This window comes from Stenella coeruleoalba (genome assembly GCF_951394435.1).
Source record: "Stenella coeruleoalba genome assembly, chromosome: 5".
Taxonomy (NCBI): domain Eukaryota; kingdom Metazoa; phylum Chordata; class Mammalia; order Artiodactyla; family Delphinidae; genus Stenella; species Stenella coeruleoalba.
Window position 1 is genome coordinate 90,351,297 of NC_137150.1, and position 17,647 is coordinate 90,368,943.

Here is a 17,647-nt window from a genome sequence, read left to right on the forward strand (position 1 = left end):
ATGAGTAAGAAAAATTAACCAAAACATTCTTTTCTAAACAACTGTTCCAGTTTATCCTATAAATTTTATTCTAGGAAACTGGGACACTGATTTCATTCACTATACACCAAAATTACTACTTGGTAGGAAATATCTCTTCCTATTTATTCTAAATTGATATAAACTATATCACTGACCCAAATTTTGTCAATTGACATTTTTCTCTAAATTATCAGAAAAGAGCATTTTTCTCAAATGCTGTGATTGAGAAACAGCTAAGTCTAACATATAACACCTTTATCAAACTCAAATTCAGGTGTACTGACATACATACAATTATGTGTATATGAATATCATCCTAATTTGGATCCATTTAATAATTCCTAAGAAAGGAGTCTATGACAAATCAACTAAGGAATAAAAAGTTCATCTGTTCTCCATTTCATGGTTCATGAGTCAGAGCAAGGGAGTAGGAAAGGCTTGGACTTGGCAGCCAGATAGGCCTGGCTATGAATTTTTACCACTACCAGTTGTCTAATTTAAGGGCCTCTCTGTTCACTCATCTATAAAAGTAGGCTAGTAGCTACTTCACAGGATGGTTAGAATGGAAACAGATAGTACAGAAAATCCCTTTTAGAATGCCTCACATATGCTGCCTTAAATATTTACTTGTAAAAAACCAGCATGACAGGATGTATTTTCTTTTTTTTTCCAAGCCCTCTGGCACCCCTCACCCCAAGAGAGATGCTTACATAACTTCTAAGTGATCATCTCCATTTCCAAACTAATCTGTATCAGTAGATTTATTCAGAGTCATGCTTTAAGCCTTTCATTCTCTGAATCCAAACTCTGTGGGACTTCACAGTCTAGTCCCAGAATTTAATTCCTCAGATAGGCATTCCACATCATTTTTTGTGCCCTCCCTGCCTCACCCCAACTCTTGCCAAAATCTGGCCCCAAACTTCCATTGCCTTTCTCTATATCCAATACCCCAGAAGGTGTATTCAAGGCCCAGCTTCCTGCGTTTGAGTACTTCCTTGCCTCTTTTTATTTGCCCAGGGATCCCTTATTTAAAATGCCCCTTTCTCTCTTCCTCTCCATGCAGGCGGAAATAACAGCCCCTTCCTCCAAATTTCTTAGTTCCCTACAGCATGAGCCATAAACTTCCTTGTGACCCTCTTCTGTTATTGGCTTGAATGATTATTTTACATCTGTTACTCTTAGCCTCTTATCGTTTTACCTCCACTACAGACACATCCACAGCACCATCATCGGTAGCCTCTTAACCACAGACAGTGAGTCTTACACAGAGTCCCCCATTGAAAATGATAGGCTTAAATCCTGTAAAATAAACTTGTCCAGGTTCATCCTACTCATAACTGTAAACTCTAAATGGAGGAGGGGGATGAGGAAGGGAGGGTATCCCTATGGGTCTTTGAAGTCCCCAGAAAAATGTAAAGGGAGAAACAGGAGAACGCAACCCCACCGCGATTTCACCATCCTTACTGGGTACAAAGAGTAAAAGAGCCAGAACCTCTCAACGAAAACTGTCTTTGAAATTATTTAAATGCAAATAATTTTACGCAGACCCACCAAAAAAATCTCTGGCACATTTTTTAAAGTTTGAAGGAAAAAGAAACAATCCTTGAGTAAGCTCCAGTAAGAGCAGAAGAAAGGCTGTCTTGATGCGCTTTAATCTCGAGAGAACAGCTGACTGGATGATTCCCTTCAGTGAAAAATCAGACTCACTCACTCTTGCCCTGGCACTGAGATCTAGACGTTCTCTGACTCGAGAGTTCCAGGGCACGGACTTCCCTAGGTCCAGAGAGGTCCTTCACAGTTGACAGGGTACTAATTGACGAACACAAATCCTGTGTTTACAGGGCAGCTTGAAACTCACAGAAAGTAACACTGCCATCTACCCAGTGTAAGGGCTAAGTAACAGAAATTATTATAAATGGATGAAAACAGCAGCCAAGATTCTCCTAAGCTCAAAACAGACCTTAACCAAAGAGCAATGATGCCATCATTCAAACAAGACACCGTGTGTGGCTAGCACAGGGAAAGGGAGTGAAGTATCCGCCAGCAAAGCACAAAAGAAATGTACAGAATCTGAGGAAGATTTTGCGGGGGGAACAGTCTGGCACAGACACAGAAGAATACCATATTTAGTGATCTTTAACATTACGGTGCCCGGGTGAGCTTCCTAGGAGTCCCAATCCCTCAAAACAATTGTCAGTATTAAAGTGCTGCTGCTCTTTCTGTTCTATTGCTTTTATTTTAAAAAAAAGAAAAGAGGGGCTTCCCTGGTGGCGCAGTGGTTGAGAGTCCGCCTGCTGATGCAGGGGACACGGGTTTGTGCCCCGGTCCGGGAAGGTCCCACATGCCGTGAAGCAGCTGGGCCCATGAGCCATGGCCGCTGGGCCTGTGCGTCCGGAGCCTGTGCTCCGCAACAGGAGAGGCCACAGCAGTGAGAGGCCCGTGTACCGCAAAAAAAAAAAAAAAAAAAAGAAAAAAGAAAAGAATCAGTGATTTATTATTCAGATTTAATACAACCTAGTCAGCCTTTCAGAAATGTAGATTTTGCAACTAAGATAATGAATGGAAATTAACTTCAGGAAAACAGACTCATTCCTCACTTCTTTTTCCTCAAAATTACAGACCCATTTGAACATTTCACTGCTTTCTTATCCAGATACAAACTCCCACACAAAATGAATATTGCTATTCTAGCAACACCTAAATTTGAATGAAGTTATTCAGAACTATTTTAAAAAAGATGCTTTTTAGTAATACAGATAAATCTGTATTTTGTATAATTACATGAGTAATTACATAAAGCTCAACTTTGACCTTACTGTTGTATGTATTACTAACTTTGCCGTATAAAAAATATAAACCAAGAGTAAAAATTAAATGTGCAGTTCAAAATTTAGCATTTAAAAATTCCTCTTCCAAGTTAAGACCATTCAGTGGAAAATCTGTAATAAATGCATTTCCTAGTTTCTACCAAAGGAAAATTTTGTATCACTTGTTTATATATATTTATAAATTTTCTACTGTATTTAAACATGATCCAACTTATTAACACAATGGTGCATTTTTAATATTTGCTGCAAATTAGTCATTAGAGAATATATGGTTCTTTTTCAAAAGACATTAAACTAAAATACTAAATGACTAGGTTTTCAGACGCACTTTCAAGTCTGTCTAAATTAAAATACTAAGTGAATTAGTATTACAAAAGAAACTTATAACTGATAAGTTAAAATATTAATGTGAACATTTAATAGGTCAAGCCTTTTACATTAACCAAAGTCACAATATAAAGGCAGTTAGAGTGAGCATAAAAGGATGTTTCTCTCCATGTATTCCTGAGGAACAAACAGTAATCTGTTCTAGAGATAGGATGGTATTAACTGCTTCTTTCAGAACAGAACATTTGGTGTAATATGGTTTTGTAGAGTTCTGTGAAGGAAGCCGTTAGGAGGAGTGAATTATCACCAGTAGCCTGGATTCTGGGTCCTCATGGCAGGATTGCACAGTAAATCTCCAGTGTTTCACGTGTACTGAGGCTGGAGGTGAGTTTGGAGGTTAACGACTGGTCTTTCACTGAGTACTTTAACATTAAAAACAAAAAAAACCTAAAGAGATTTTTTAAATCCCATTTAGAATTAAGTTAATGTTATTAAAAATAGATCCTCATTTTAAAAGTTTTCTCCCTTTTTCATTTGTTTTTTTAGTTACAAAACTTTTCGCTTGCCTTACTCTCTTATTAACCTAAAATTTGCCTGACTTCCACGGGATTTTTCACAAAGCAGATCCATAATATCTTGACAAGATTCGATTATTCTGTGTCCCTTAATGAAAGAAAAGAGCCTCCTTAACCTTGGTTAATGCTCAGATAGACAGCTCTCTGGCCAGGACCCTCAGGAGTGATTGGGCAGTGTTTACAATTTACAGAAAGTTAAGGCAGTTTTGTGTCCCTTGCCCCGTGTAGTCTGCTCTCTGGCTTCTTTTGCCTCTGATACAGAGTTTAGCGGTACTCACAAAATGAATTCTGGACAAGTAACAGGTTCAGGAAACACTAATCATGTGCAAATCCGAAGAGTCAGATAACTCCTTGAAAGGGGTTATAGCACAAATCTATCTTAGAGTGAGAGTCCCTGCAACAGCTATAGGAAGGCAGCGAGCGAAGGAGTTCAGGTCTCACTCACCATTTACCTTGGGTTGAGGAGTTCCTAGCAGAGAAACCACAGGAGAAAGGAACGGGCAACTTGCCTCTAGCACCAGATAAAGACAGACCCATAGACTTCAAGGATCCACAACAGTTAAAACCGAAAGTTAAAACCAACACTGACTCAAAGATGGTAGCTGGCAAGTGAAAGGAGACGTGGAGCTAGGTGGTACATCAAGTAGCAAAGGGAGGATGCACTGCCCCACTCACAGCTGAGGGGCTGGGGTGGGGGGGTGGGAGGAGGAAGAGGCCAGGACTCAAGGTTTTGCGCTGAACAATGCCTGGGCTGCCTGGTGAAAGAAATTGGGAAGCCAAAGGAATTCATTATCCTTTCTCAAAGAAAGATAAATCTATTCTTTCTCCAGAACAAATCAAAGCTAAATAACATGAAGGGAAGTTCGATGTATGCCCCACTTGCTACGGTTATGAGAAACACTAACTGGCAGGTTGCTGTGACATAGCCCGGTAAGGTAGATGGATTCAGGCTTTGGTAGTGGTGCCCAGACATCCCATGAGAAACTGTATTTCATTTCCATTGAAGATAAAATACAAAAAGGTTGGAGTCAAAAGGGTTCTTACAGATCACTGTTCTACCACTCTCATTTTGCAAAAACCCAGAGTGAAGCTCAAGAAGAAATGACTACTTATGGTTTACAAAGCTACCCACAGGCAGAACTGTTTATAGTATGCATGATTTTTGCCCACTGCTTTTAGGGTAATTATTATTGCTGAGCTGGGAAAAGGCATTTCCGTCCTTACTACATTTACATCTTTCCTTTCTTCATTCAGTAAACATCAATTGATTAATAAGTACTAGGCACTAGACCAGAACCTGGAAGACTCCCCTGGAAAACCTCAGAAAATGAATGTGGTAGATAGTGGTACCAAGTTTGACAACAGGCAAAACACTGAAGTCAGTCAACTAAAATCACAGACCATCAAGTACAAAGTACCAAGTTAGGAGGAACTGTGATATGAAAATTGGAATGGATTGTGCAAGTATAATCAGATACCAAAAGAACCAATGGCTGAGAAAAACAGAAGTAGGTGAAGGACAGAAAAGGGGAAAGAGTGGCAAATAGAAGTTGTCATTTACTCGAGCTTTTGGGACTTTTGCAACACAGAACAAAACACAGGTTGCAAACAGTCCTCTGTAGGTCACTCTTTCTCTATCTCAATTCAAATTAAGGAAAAAAGAAATCAGTAAAAGATGTGTACATTTCTCTGCCCAAACTATCTTTAGAAGGCAGGAATAGCTGACAACTTTCGTTTAACATGAGAACATTACATTATTATGATGTAGTTTTCCTGGGAGAAAACACTTAGCTAGCAAACATACCCAGCTATTTCAGGATGTCTGGACTTAACTGGGTTTGAGAAAAGGTGTGAGTGACAACTGGAAAACTAAGAAATACAAGCAGCTGCTGCAAAGGATGAAACTAAGTTTTAAAAGGTCATCAGGATTATTGCTAAAATGGTGTTACAGGCAATTTACAAAATTATTTTTTTAAAAATCTAGTCATTTTAAAGAACTATATAAGAGATATAGAATGAGAACACTTATACTCAGCTAGAGGGAGGATTAAGATGTAACAAGTTCTATGTAAATCCATTTGCCATGATCCTACAGAGTTTGAGGTTGGGTTGACGTAGCACTTCTACCCATGAACATATATCCTAGAGTGCATAAAGAGGCATGAATAGGACTCTCAAGACTTTTTCCTTTGCAGTTTTATCTCCCATAACAAAAACTGGAGACAATCTAAATAGCCATCCAAAGAAAGTGGATAAATAAATTGTGGTATTTTCATACAATGAAATACAACTGTGATCATAAATGAATTACAGGTATAAGAAAGGATGAATCTCTCAAACATGCTGAGTGGCAAAATAGGTGTTGCAAAAGAAAACATATAGTATTAATATTTATATAAAATTCAAAAACAAGCAAAACTTAATGTAGGGGATACATAAAACGTGGGGAAAAACTATAAAGGAAAACATGGAATTAATAAACTCAACATTCAGGATTGTGGTGGTAGTTAAAGAGAGGTGATGGAATCTGGGCCAGGCATAGCTCTATTTCCTAAGTTAGTGGTAGGTACTCAGTTATTCATGTTAATGTTATTCTTTGTATCTTATTCACATGTTATAAATACTCCTTGTATATATAGCATTTTCTAAATACTATGAGGTTTACTTCTATTTTTAAAAAGCTCTCAGAAATAACACTATATTTAACAAACTATTTTAAAGGTACGTTTTAAGTATCTGCAAGTAACAAGTACCTAGCACACACTCAGGACTTTATAAAATTATCTCTTTTAATTCACAGAGCAACTCTCTGAGGTAAACATTTTCATTTTACATAGGAGGAAACTGAGATGTCTGTTACGTAGATTGCCCAACATTACATAGCTAGCAGCGGTAGAATTCAAACCATATCCAACTCTGAAAACCATGGTGCGCCCGTAGGTAGGACTATCTAAAATACAACAGCACAGATAAATTTCCAACATAAACACAAAACTGACTTGTTATACTGAAGTTTACTATTTTAATTCATCTTAGCATTTATAATGCAACCCTAGATCATATTCTAATATTGACAGTCTGTATTAACTTTATGTCACAGTACCTCATTATTACTTCATAATCACAATTTACTGTTAAACTCTATAAATTCTAAAACTGGCAACAGATACCAAGTATGTTTATGGAAATTCTCAATTCGGCTGTACTTCTTTTCATAACTTGACTTCCTCTAGGACTGGAAGTTTAAGGAAAGTTAGCTGCTGGTAGGCTGAAACACAGCATTCTCATTTCACTGCCCTCCCATCAGGGACTCGTTCGCAAGCAAGCAAACAGGCTTGCCAAGTGAGAAATTACTCACTTCCACCCTCTTTTTCCTCATCTTTCTTCCAATAATACTTCAAAACCTAATTTTAAACTCATGCAGGAAACCTGATTAATACCACCTGCTTTTCTCTACTCCATTAACTCTGGGCCTCTTTGGCACACATACAACACACTCACTTATACAATTATTTGTCAGCTTTGTACTTCGGTGTTGTTTTCATTTGCATGTGTGTCCAGCCTGCAAGAGCCACTGAAAAGTGTTTACAAGTTTATTGCTTCTGAGCTATGCCCTAACTCATTCTTCTTTGCCCAAAGCACCATCAACTGTGCTCCGTAAACAGTAGTCACTTAATAAATGCTGATTGACTTACTACAGCAGAACAATTCGCCTCTGGTATTTCTCAATGTCCCAGTGACTCCTCCACATCTACAAACATGCTGGAGATGATACCAGGTACCGTTAGAGGCTTGGGGTCTTCCTGAGGGTGCCTGGGACAAGAAAAACACAGAGAGAGACCAAAGACAGTCAGGAGAAACACAGAGAGAGGGAACATGGAAATAAACAGAGGACAGAACAGAGTGAGAGGAGTCAAAGAGTCAGGAGTTACGAGAGACACTCAGAGACAGGGAAGAGGTCAGCAATCCAAACTTGGGTTTTAGGTTGGAAACCACATTTTTGGTATTATTGACTCCTATTATAGGTGCATTCATGTTACTAAATTTATGATATAACTGACCACTTCAAGGTTATTTCTAAGGTTTTTCTGAGCTTGTAACTTTATCTATTAAAATTCATCTTTATGTGGTAGCATCTTTGGAGACCTACACACAGATACAAACATGATTCTCCTATTAACCCAGCTGTAAATAAGGAAATATTTTTCTAATTCTTCAGTTTAGAAACTGGTTACTTCAGAGAGGTAATGTGACTTGCCCAAGGTCACAAGCAAGAATATGATCATTGGGGCCCCAAATCTTCTGATTCCGAACTCCAGTGCCTTTTCTGATGTCCTATGTTCTCTATTAGAAATGAATCATATATAAATCCAAACTGTTTTTATAAAATAAAGTTCAAACCACACATTCAAGATAAAACTTTCTATCTGTTCAGACAATGAACTGCTAAGGTTACTCTCTTAGGATACTTTACTTCAGAGCTTCATTTATTTTAAAAAAATCTATCAGAAAAAAATAAAGCAGAATAAAACTATATCAGAATGACAGAAAATTTCAAACACAAAGGAAATTACGTGAACAGGCACTTGACAAAATTTTAACATTTTTAAAAAGGAGCCAGAGTTAGTTCATTGCTTTTACAACTGTAATTTCAAAGTTTTGGTGATTCAACAAATTTCAGCTGAAAGATCAAAAGCTCCACATTTCAATGAGTTCTTACATCTGAGTACTAGTAAACCTGTCTCAAACATGTTCTCTCATGATGTCGCGTACCTAAAGTCTATACTGCAATTCTATTTCAGTGTACTGCATATAGTAGCAATGATTTAATTGTAATCAATTTTCTGTAATTGTCAGAAAAGCTCCTTTGATACAAGTGTAATAAGCATGTGAGTGGATTTCACAGCAAGACAATAAGACCACAAAGAAATTTCTATTCAATTGTGTATCAATATTTTCCCATGTTCAGCAATTTTTTAAACTGTCAAATCAGGCCTAAAGTACAGTACTGTTCTGCCCTCTAGTGACTGCCTAGGTTCTGTTAACTACATGTGTTTTTTAATTGCTTTTTGAGCAATACTTAGGGTTTGTTTGTTTTTTTAAATACATATGACAGTGCTTTTTTATAACTGAATAGTGAACAAAGGGAACTGGTCAAATTTAAGATACGGCTTGTGGTATGAACACAATGCAGGAAAGATAACACAATTTCTTCTCATAAGGATGGTACACCTAAGTATTACAAACAAAGAAAGTTTATATCATTTATTCCAATCTTTATTCATATTTTTATGTAATTTATTTGGAAAGCCCAAAGAATTACATTCAGTTTCTTTGCTAAAAACTTTACAAGTGTCACAACTATAAATCCCAAGTTGGTTTAATTATATTATTTTGGAGTCTGAGGTATCAAGGCAAGTGGTACTACATATATCACACATAGATGAACAATTTTCTAATAATTATAACAGAGTCAAAATATGCTTAATACAAAACTATCCTGAACATTATTTACCTTTAACTGTTTCAAGTGGCACTTTAGGATTTTTCTGAACCTCAGTGTTGTCTTTAAAATATTGTTACTTTATATGTGGAAACATTCATCAAGGATGGCAATTAAGACACAATTATTACACAGAGATTCACCATAGTATTTTGATGAAGGGTACTTCTTTCCCTCTTAGTTTCTCTTGCCATAAACCTCTTGTAAGAAACCAATGCATCTCTAGAACAGCATTTCTACACTCACTAATCCTAAGCATACTACTTCTGTGTCTACACACTTATGTTAAAAACAAAATTACATTTGTACACATGAATGTAAAAGGATACCTGAACATGTGAGGATAACCCACAGGCAGTATGGTGGTGTGGTTAAGAGCACAAACCCTGCAGCCAGACTGCTTGAATTCCAGCTCTGCCTCTATTAGTATGACCTAGGGAAGATTACTTAATTGCTCTGTGTTTCAGTTTCCTCAGGTACAAAATGGGAGTAAAGAGAGACACCTACCAATAGTAATGTTTTATATCTTCATAAGTATTTGGGTTATACAGGTACATATATGAGATTATCAAAATCCAGAAAATATGTGTTTAAGATTTGTGTATTTCACTGAATGTAAATTTTACATCAAAAGAAAAGACTTGTACATAAATACTGAGCTACAATCAATAATATACATGCTGAAGTAATTAGGGGATTTGCAGTGATGTCTTTTAAATGCATCAAAAAGAAATTGAACTGATGATGGATGCACAGATTATAGGTATGTAATAAAATAAGTATAGTAAAATGTTAATGGTCAAATCTAGGTGGTGAGTATAAACATATGCTATATGTTTGAAGTTTCAAAATAAAACGTTGAGGGGGAAATACATCTACCTTTCAAATAGTTGATGTGAAGATTAAATAAATAAGGGAATTAAATATACAGAAGAGAGCCTGACAATCAACAGTAGAGAATGGCGATATGTTTAAGCAAATGAAACTATTCATCCCTAGTTGGACGGAAAAGGTAAGAAAGTAATAAGGCATTGGGCTCCAATTGGGCTCCACTGGACCAAGTAGTTGCCATCAAGGTTGTTAAAGCTCAAATTTCAAATATTTACATCATTAATTTGCATGGGCCATGTAGAGAACATGGTCTTTGAAAGTCAGAACGAGCTGATTTGAATCCTGGCTCTGTCTTCAATCACTCAAGAAGCTCAGACAATTTATTTAAATGTTCTGAGCCTCAGTTCTCTCATATATATAATATGAGAGTAATGATACCTACATCTAAGAGTCATTGTGAAGATAAGAAAAAAATACACACACACATACAGAAATTAGCACATGAAATGCAAATAATAACTACTGCAGTTCTTTAAAATTATAATCATTATTACTACTTAGGGTGAGTCTTTTATACCCTTACAGCTATTCTCTGCAGACGGAAACAAAAGTGGCTATGTATCTGATTCTAACCTAGAAATTTCATGTGCAGGTGGCCCTACTAATCCAAAGAGCTTTCTACAGGATCTTTATTAAAACAGTAGGCCTTTCTAAAAGTACCAGTGTACTTAGAGTAAAAGAAGAACTGGCAATGACAGGGAATTCACTTACCCCTCTGTAATGCCAATTATAATAAATGTAAGTCCTACGGGTGAGGCATTTAGGAAGTATGTTTGCTGATGATATTTTAAAGAAAGTCACACTTAGTGTATCTGAGGAAATAATATTAGCATCTGGATAAGATCTGATTTGAAACAGTCTTAGGTAACACATTTAAAGAAAAGAATATTAAAACTATATTTATAGAAGATGAATTCTATGCTCCCAGGGAGTGGCTCTGAGTCATTATAGATTACTCCACGAAGACAGTGGCTCAACATAGTTTCAGCTAAAAATAGAATCAAGAAAGTGGAAATGAAAGGGGGAATATTGAAAACATATACACAACTTGGCTTCTTCCTTGACTACTCTACAAAAACTGCTTCTCCAAATGTAAATCAAAACCACAGTATCAGAATGGCTATCACCAAAAAGTCTACAAATAACAAATGTTGGCGAGGATATGGACAAAAAGGAACCCTGGTACACTGTTAGTGGGAGTGTAAATTGGTGCAGCCACTACAGAAAACAGTATGAAGGTTCCTCAAAAGACTAAAACTAGAACTACCATATGACCCAGCAATTCCAATCCTGAGTATACATCCCAAGAAAATAAAAACACTAATTCGAAAAGATATCTGCACCCCAATATTCATAGCAGCATTATTTATAATAGCCAAGGTATGAAAGCAACCTAAGTGTCCATCAACAGATGAATGAATAAAGAAGATGTGGTATATATGTGTGTATATATATATGTGTACACACACACACACACACACACACACACACACACACACACACAATGGAATACTATTCAGCCATAAAAAAGAATGAAATTCTGCCATTTGTAACAACATGGATGGACCTAGAGAGTATTATGCTTAGTGAAATAAGTCAGACAGAGAAAGATAAATATTGTATATTATCACTTCTATGTGGAATCTAAAAAATAAAACAAATGAATATAAATGAGTATGACAAAACAGAAACATAATTATAAATACAGAGAACAAACTAGTGGTTACCACTGGTGAGAGGGAAAGGGGGAGGAGGGGCAAGGTAAGGGTAGGGGATTAAGAGGCACAAATATTATGTATAAAATAAACAAGCTACAAGAATATATTGTACAGCACAGGGAATACAGCTAATATTTTAAGATAAATTCGAATGGAGTATAATGTATAAAATACTGAATCACTATGTTGTACAATATAATGTTGTAAATCAACTATACATCAATAAAATGAATTAATTATTTTTTTTGAAAGAAAACCCCATTTATTTATTTTTATACATTAATTAGTTAATTTTTGGCTGTGTTGGGTCTTCGTTGTGGTGCGCAGGCTTCTCACTGTGGTGGCCTCTCTTGTTGTGGAGCACGGGCTCTAGGCACACGGGCTCTAGGCACACGGGCTTCAGTAGTTGTGGCTCACTGGCTCTAGAGCACAGGCTCAGTAGTTGTGGCACACGGGCTCAGCTGCTCTACGGTATGTGGGATCTTCCCAGGCCAGGGCTCGAACCTGTGTCCCCTGCATCGGCAGGAGGACTCTCAACCACTGTGCCACCAGGGAAGTCCTGAATTAATTATTTTTAAAACTGCTTTCTCCAAAGGACCCATGGATCACCTAACCCAAACACCCTTTTTTTTAAAAAAAAAGATTTTTTTTTTTGGATGTGGACCATTTTTTTTAAAAGTCTTTATTGAATTTGTTACAATACTGCTTCTGTTTTATGTTTTGGTTTTTTGGCCACGTGGCATATGGGATCTTAGCTCCCCAACCAGGGATCGAACCTGCACCCCCTGCACTGGAAAGCAAAGTCTTAACCACTGGACAGCCAGGGAAGTCTCCCCAAACACCTTTTTTAAGCATTAAATGTCTCTATTTTTCTTGAAAACTCTTTCCCATCTTCCTTAGCACTATATTGCTCTTCCCACTAAAGACCTGATTGTTCTTCTTTCCTTTAGACGTCTCTTAACAAGTAGGTAGGTGTTTTCAGAGGTTCTGTCTTAGCCATATTTTCTACTTTCACCAATTTTCAAAGTTTCAGCTCCACCCCTCTCTTAAGCTATACCCATCTTCAACTGGAATCTCTTCCAAACTCACATCAAATTCATAAATGCATCCTATACATAATCACATGGATACTCTCTGCATTTCAAATCCAATCCACCCCAAACTTCACCTTCCCCTCCCATAAATCAGTTTCTACTACATCTCTCTACATATGGTAGTAGGATTATCTAAACATCTACACTTAAATTAAAAACCTACCTCTGACTTCCTTTTCAACACCCCCCCACCACTTCTTTCCCTCTTATGATTCCTTCTACATCCCCAACACAAGTTCAATCTGTTGCTAAATTCTACACATTAGTAGTTTGGTTCAAGCGATAAGACAGGATTTGTATTCTCTGAGAAACAGAGTGAAAGCTAAATTTACAATCACTAAAAACACACAGAAACACACACACACAGGCTAAATAGTAGTAGGCATCAGACATTTGAGAAAATCATTGAAGGAATCCTTAAAAGTGAGTATCCATTAATTTTTGCCTTGCAAACTGGGAGAAGATTTATTTGATTTTGTGAGTTGGATACCTCAATCCAAAATATTTTATGATACATCCAGACAGGGTATAACCTTCATAATGTCTCCCACGATGGTCCTATTTACAACTCTCAAATCCTATTAGAAAAACAAATTTCTTCTTACCTAGGATATGTATGCTAAAGCCCCCCAAACCAAACTTTCCAATGCCTACCTCTTTTCCCTTCCAATCCATCCCATTTATATTGTCTACTCAAAAATTTTCAGTGGTTTATCTGCCTTTAAGAAAAAAAAAGTAAACTCACTGTGACTTTCAAGACCCTCTTACATCTAGCTTGCGACCAAAATTTCCCATTTTACCCTCACAAACATCCCATCCAAATGGCAAAAGGATGGGCATTCCTTGAAGATATTGTGGATTTGGATCCAGTCTACCTGAATACAGCAAATATCAACATAATAAAGCAAGTTGCACAAATTTGTTTTCCCAGTGAATATAAAAGTATGTTTACACTATACTGTAGTCTATTAAGTGTGCAACAGCATTACGCCTAAAAAAATGTACATGCCTTAATATTTTTTTATTGCTAAAAAATGCTAACCAACATCTGAGCCTTCAACAAGTCATAAACTTTTTATAATAATAACATCAAAGATCACTGACCACAGATCATTATGATGAATACAATAATAATGGAAAAGTTTGAAATATTGCAAGAATTACAAAAATGTGACAAAGAGACACAACGTGAGCAACTGCTGTTGGAAAAAAATGATGCTGATAAACTTACTCGACATAGGGTTGTCTCGCCTTCAATGTGTAAAACATGCAATATCTGCAAAGCACAATAAAATGAGGTATGCCTGTATTCGCCTTCTCCAGACTTCTGTATTTACTCCTCTGTGTAGTCTTCCCTGATATTCCTACCTGGGATTTTAGATCCTCCTCAGAACTCTTAATGAGGTTTATTTATCTACCTTTATTCTACCTAATTAGTTTGCCTTCTATTACCACATCGTGACCTTGACAGTGTCTAACACTTTGCACATAGTAAACATTTATCAGATAAACAAACCGAGGAGCAGAAAGTATATTACTCTATCTTTAAATAAAACATTTTTCCAATGAGATTACTATAGGGAGTTCAGGTTCTAAAAAGGAACACAAGAGCTGGAGAAAGAGTGCAAACACTCCTCACTTTTTTTTTTTTTTTGCGGTACACGGGCCTCTCACTGTTGTGGCCTCTCCCGTTGCGGAGCACAGGCTCCAGACACGCAGGCTCAGCGGCCATGGCTCACGGGCCCAGCCGCTCCGCGGCATGTGGGATCTTCCTGGACCAGGGCATGAACCCGTGTCCCCTGCATCGGCAGGCGGACGCTCAACCACTGCACCACCAGGGAAGCCCACTCCTCACTCTTATAGGTGGGCCATAAAGGTTTAGAATTTCAATATACAGTACACTAATAATTGAAAAAATATATAACTAAAGTCTATAAAATCCATAGTTGTTATGGTTAGAAAGTTCACATATTCGACTAGGAAAACGCAAAATTGCTATAAAAAGATCACAAATACCTAATACATACATGCTAACTTACAGAAAAGCTTTTTGAAGGAACCAAAGTATTTTCATAGATGGTCCTAAATCATCTTCAAAACCAGTTTAGATACACTAGAGATATTCAAAATTAATAAATAAAAGTTACTAGGGACAAAGGACAAAGGTGTACTGCTTCATGCTCATGTGCATGAAAATTATTAGAAATAAAAATACTTTCTTCTCTTGGATCAATTAATTGTGAAATGCTAAGCCAATGACCTAAAATGAAGTGAAATTTTGCTTGTCTAGTTATGGAAGAACAGAGTAAGGTCATGAGTTCACAGCTGTTTAAAATTTTTTAAATTTTTTATAGTTATCAGGTTGAGATAATCAATTTACAAAAATAGCTCTCATACTTTAAAATTCATTAAGAATTTATAATATAGCTCCTTGTTTTGTTAAAATAATTATAGTCTTTGAAGAAAATTGTGTAATTATAAAAATGTACTATTATGCTTAAATAATTTACTTGTTGTTTGAGGTGATAATTTTGTTAATACCAACAGTATGAGATGATAATATTCCTGAAATAACTATAATCCACTGAATGATAGATGACTTATGTCCTAATACTTTCATATATTTGAGCTTTGATTATGCTTTAATAAAATTGCAAAGTTAAATTGGGCAAAGTATAATTAAACTCAAACATCTATTATTATGATTGTATAGAAAATATTTTAAGATATCTAACAATATAAAGAATAAATGTTATTCTTTCCTAATGGCTTAAAGCAAGCCAATCCTGTATTCTATAGACTTTTAATATAAGATGTGCAGTATAATGACATTTCCCTTGTTGTGAATAGAGACAATAACATGCTTGAAATTCCATTTCAAGGAACAGTTAAAGCAGTAAAAAAAAAAAAAGTCAAACGCCACTTTTGACCCACTGTCATTGTGAGAACAAACATTTTCTTAGCAACCCTGCCAATGTGCTGAGTTGGCAGTGTACCCTGCAGCACTTTTAATCCTCTTAAGAACCTTACATGGTCAGTATTCACCCCATTTCACAGATGAAGTTAAGTAACTTTCCCACAGCCCAATCAGTAAACAACTGAGTTAGATGTAGTCTTGTGTAGAGTCCATCTGACTCCACAGCCTATGCTTCTGAGATCAAATTACAGCCTAAAAAAGTGATCCATTTAAATCTGTCTTCTATAAGGAAATCTACCTATCCATAGGAATCTCCAGGAAGCAATAGTGATCATTATGCAGTTGACAATCCAGAGGCAAGAATAAGAATGTTTATAAGCATTAGGAAGTAAAAGTTCTAAAATATTTTTCACAGGCACATTATGAACTCTAATGTATGGAATAGTTTATAATAATAGAAGTAATCGGCAAAAACTTCTATGTCTTTGATGATTAGGTAAAAATTCATAAAGAAGAGACATAACTGGGACACCTTTACCATCAACAAGATAGATTTATCTTATGTTCTCTAGAAAGTGAAACTCTCAGTGAATAATAAGGAAAAGCAGCACCCATTATGTTAACAGGAAAAACTAAACTTTCGAACTTGAAAACTATCATCCTTTAAGTATTCATTTCACCAAATGAACTGAAAGATGAGCTGTATGCATCATCAAATGGCAGGACAAAATGACTGCTATAGGAAGAGGTTTGGTACTTAAACAGGGGATTGACAGTGGCTGCTGATTTCAAACTTTTCTCTATTTTCTCTTTATATAAGACACCCATTTGATGATATGGCAACTCTAACAAAGCTGAAAACATAGCAGATATTCAAAAACAATATTAAGGTCATGGTTCAATTTCAATTCGTGTCCATCCGGGTGCTGCCTGGATAGATAGATGGACATATACTCCTCTGCATGGATACATCTCACATTCTGTAGGTTTCACTCTCTCTAATCTTCTAATTAGTGTGGCAAAACTAAGAATGCTTGGGACACTGTTCATCACATAAATGGTATCTTCTTATTATTTAAGCCTTATTCAGAAGCCAGTTCCTCCCCATCTAGCTGGCTCTTTCAAGAAACCTGTACACTGTATGTGCCTATGATAATTCAACACCTTAAAACATTACATTCCTGAAGAGGAATACTTCTGCCTCAAAGAGATGCTTGGTAATAAATGACTTTACAATAAAAGTTAAGTAAACACTGAAATAATTAGATAACTCATCTACTTTTTAAGAACAGTAATATAACCATGGCAGAGGCAGAACAACTGCAAATTGAGCAAATTATAAAAGTCTATAAAACCAAAACACAATGCTCTTCTCTAACATCTTTATAGATCAATTTGAATATGGAAATATCCTAAAAATAGTACCCCTAAGAATAAAACATCTAAATGTGGACTTTAGTCAACATTTCGGTTACATATTAACTGAATCCAGGTACCATATAGCATCTCTTTAGGCCCAGCCTGAACCAATCTGCCTTCCTTAAATCTCAGAACCTTAACAGGCACTCCACTCACAGGGCCACTGATGGAGTGTTAGGGAAGTACTTGGCAGAAGGCTTACAACTCTTAATAAACCCCTGCTGACTCAATGTACACCACAAATGAGCTAACAGCCACCCAGAAATTTTTTGCTGCTCATTTTAAGTTCTTTTTTAATTTTTAAAATAAATTTATTTATTTATTTTTGGCTGCATTGGACCTTCTTTGCTGCAC

At 36.4% G+C, this 17,647-nt stretch overlaps 1 protein-coding gene across 12 annotated transcripts in view; it reads right to left on the reverse strand.

The window, feature by feature from the left end:
- BBX (BBX high mobility group box domain containing) overlaps positions 1 to 17,647 on the reverse strand; it is a 281,580-nt gene that overhangs the window by 135,467 nt on the left and 128,466 nt on the right. The window contains exon 4 of one of the 12 annotated variants that reach the window (XM_079921631.1): positions 7,447 to 7,564. The exons of the other annotated variants lie outside the window; for them this stretch is intronic. The gene's annotated coding sequence lies outside the window, so the exon portion shown is untranslated. The remainder of the gene's footprint in view (positions 1 to 7,446; positions 7,565 to 17,647) is intronic. 12 annotated transcript variants of the gene reach the window in all.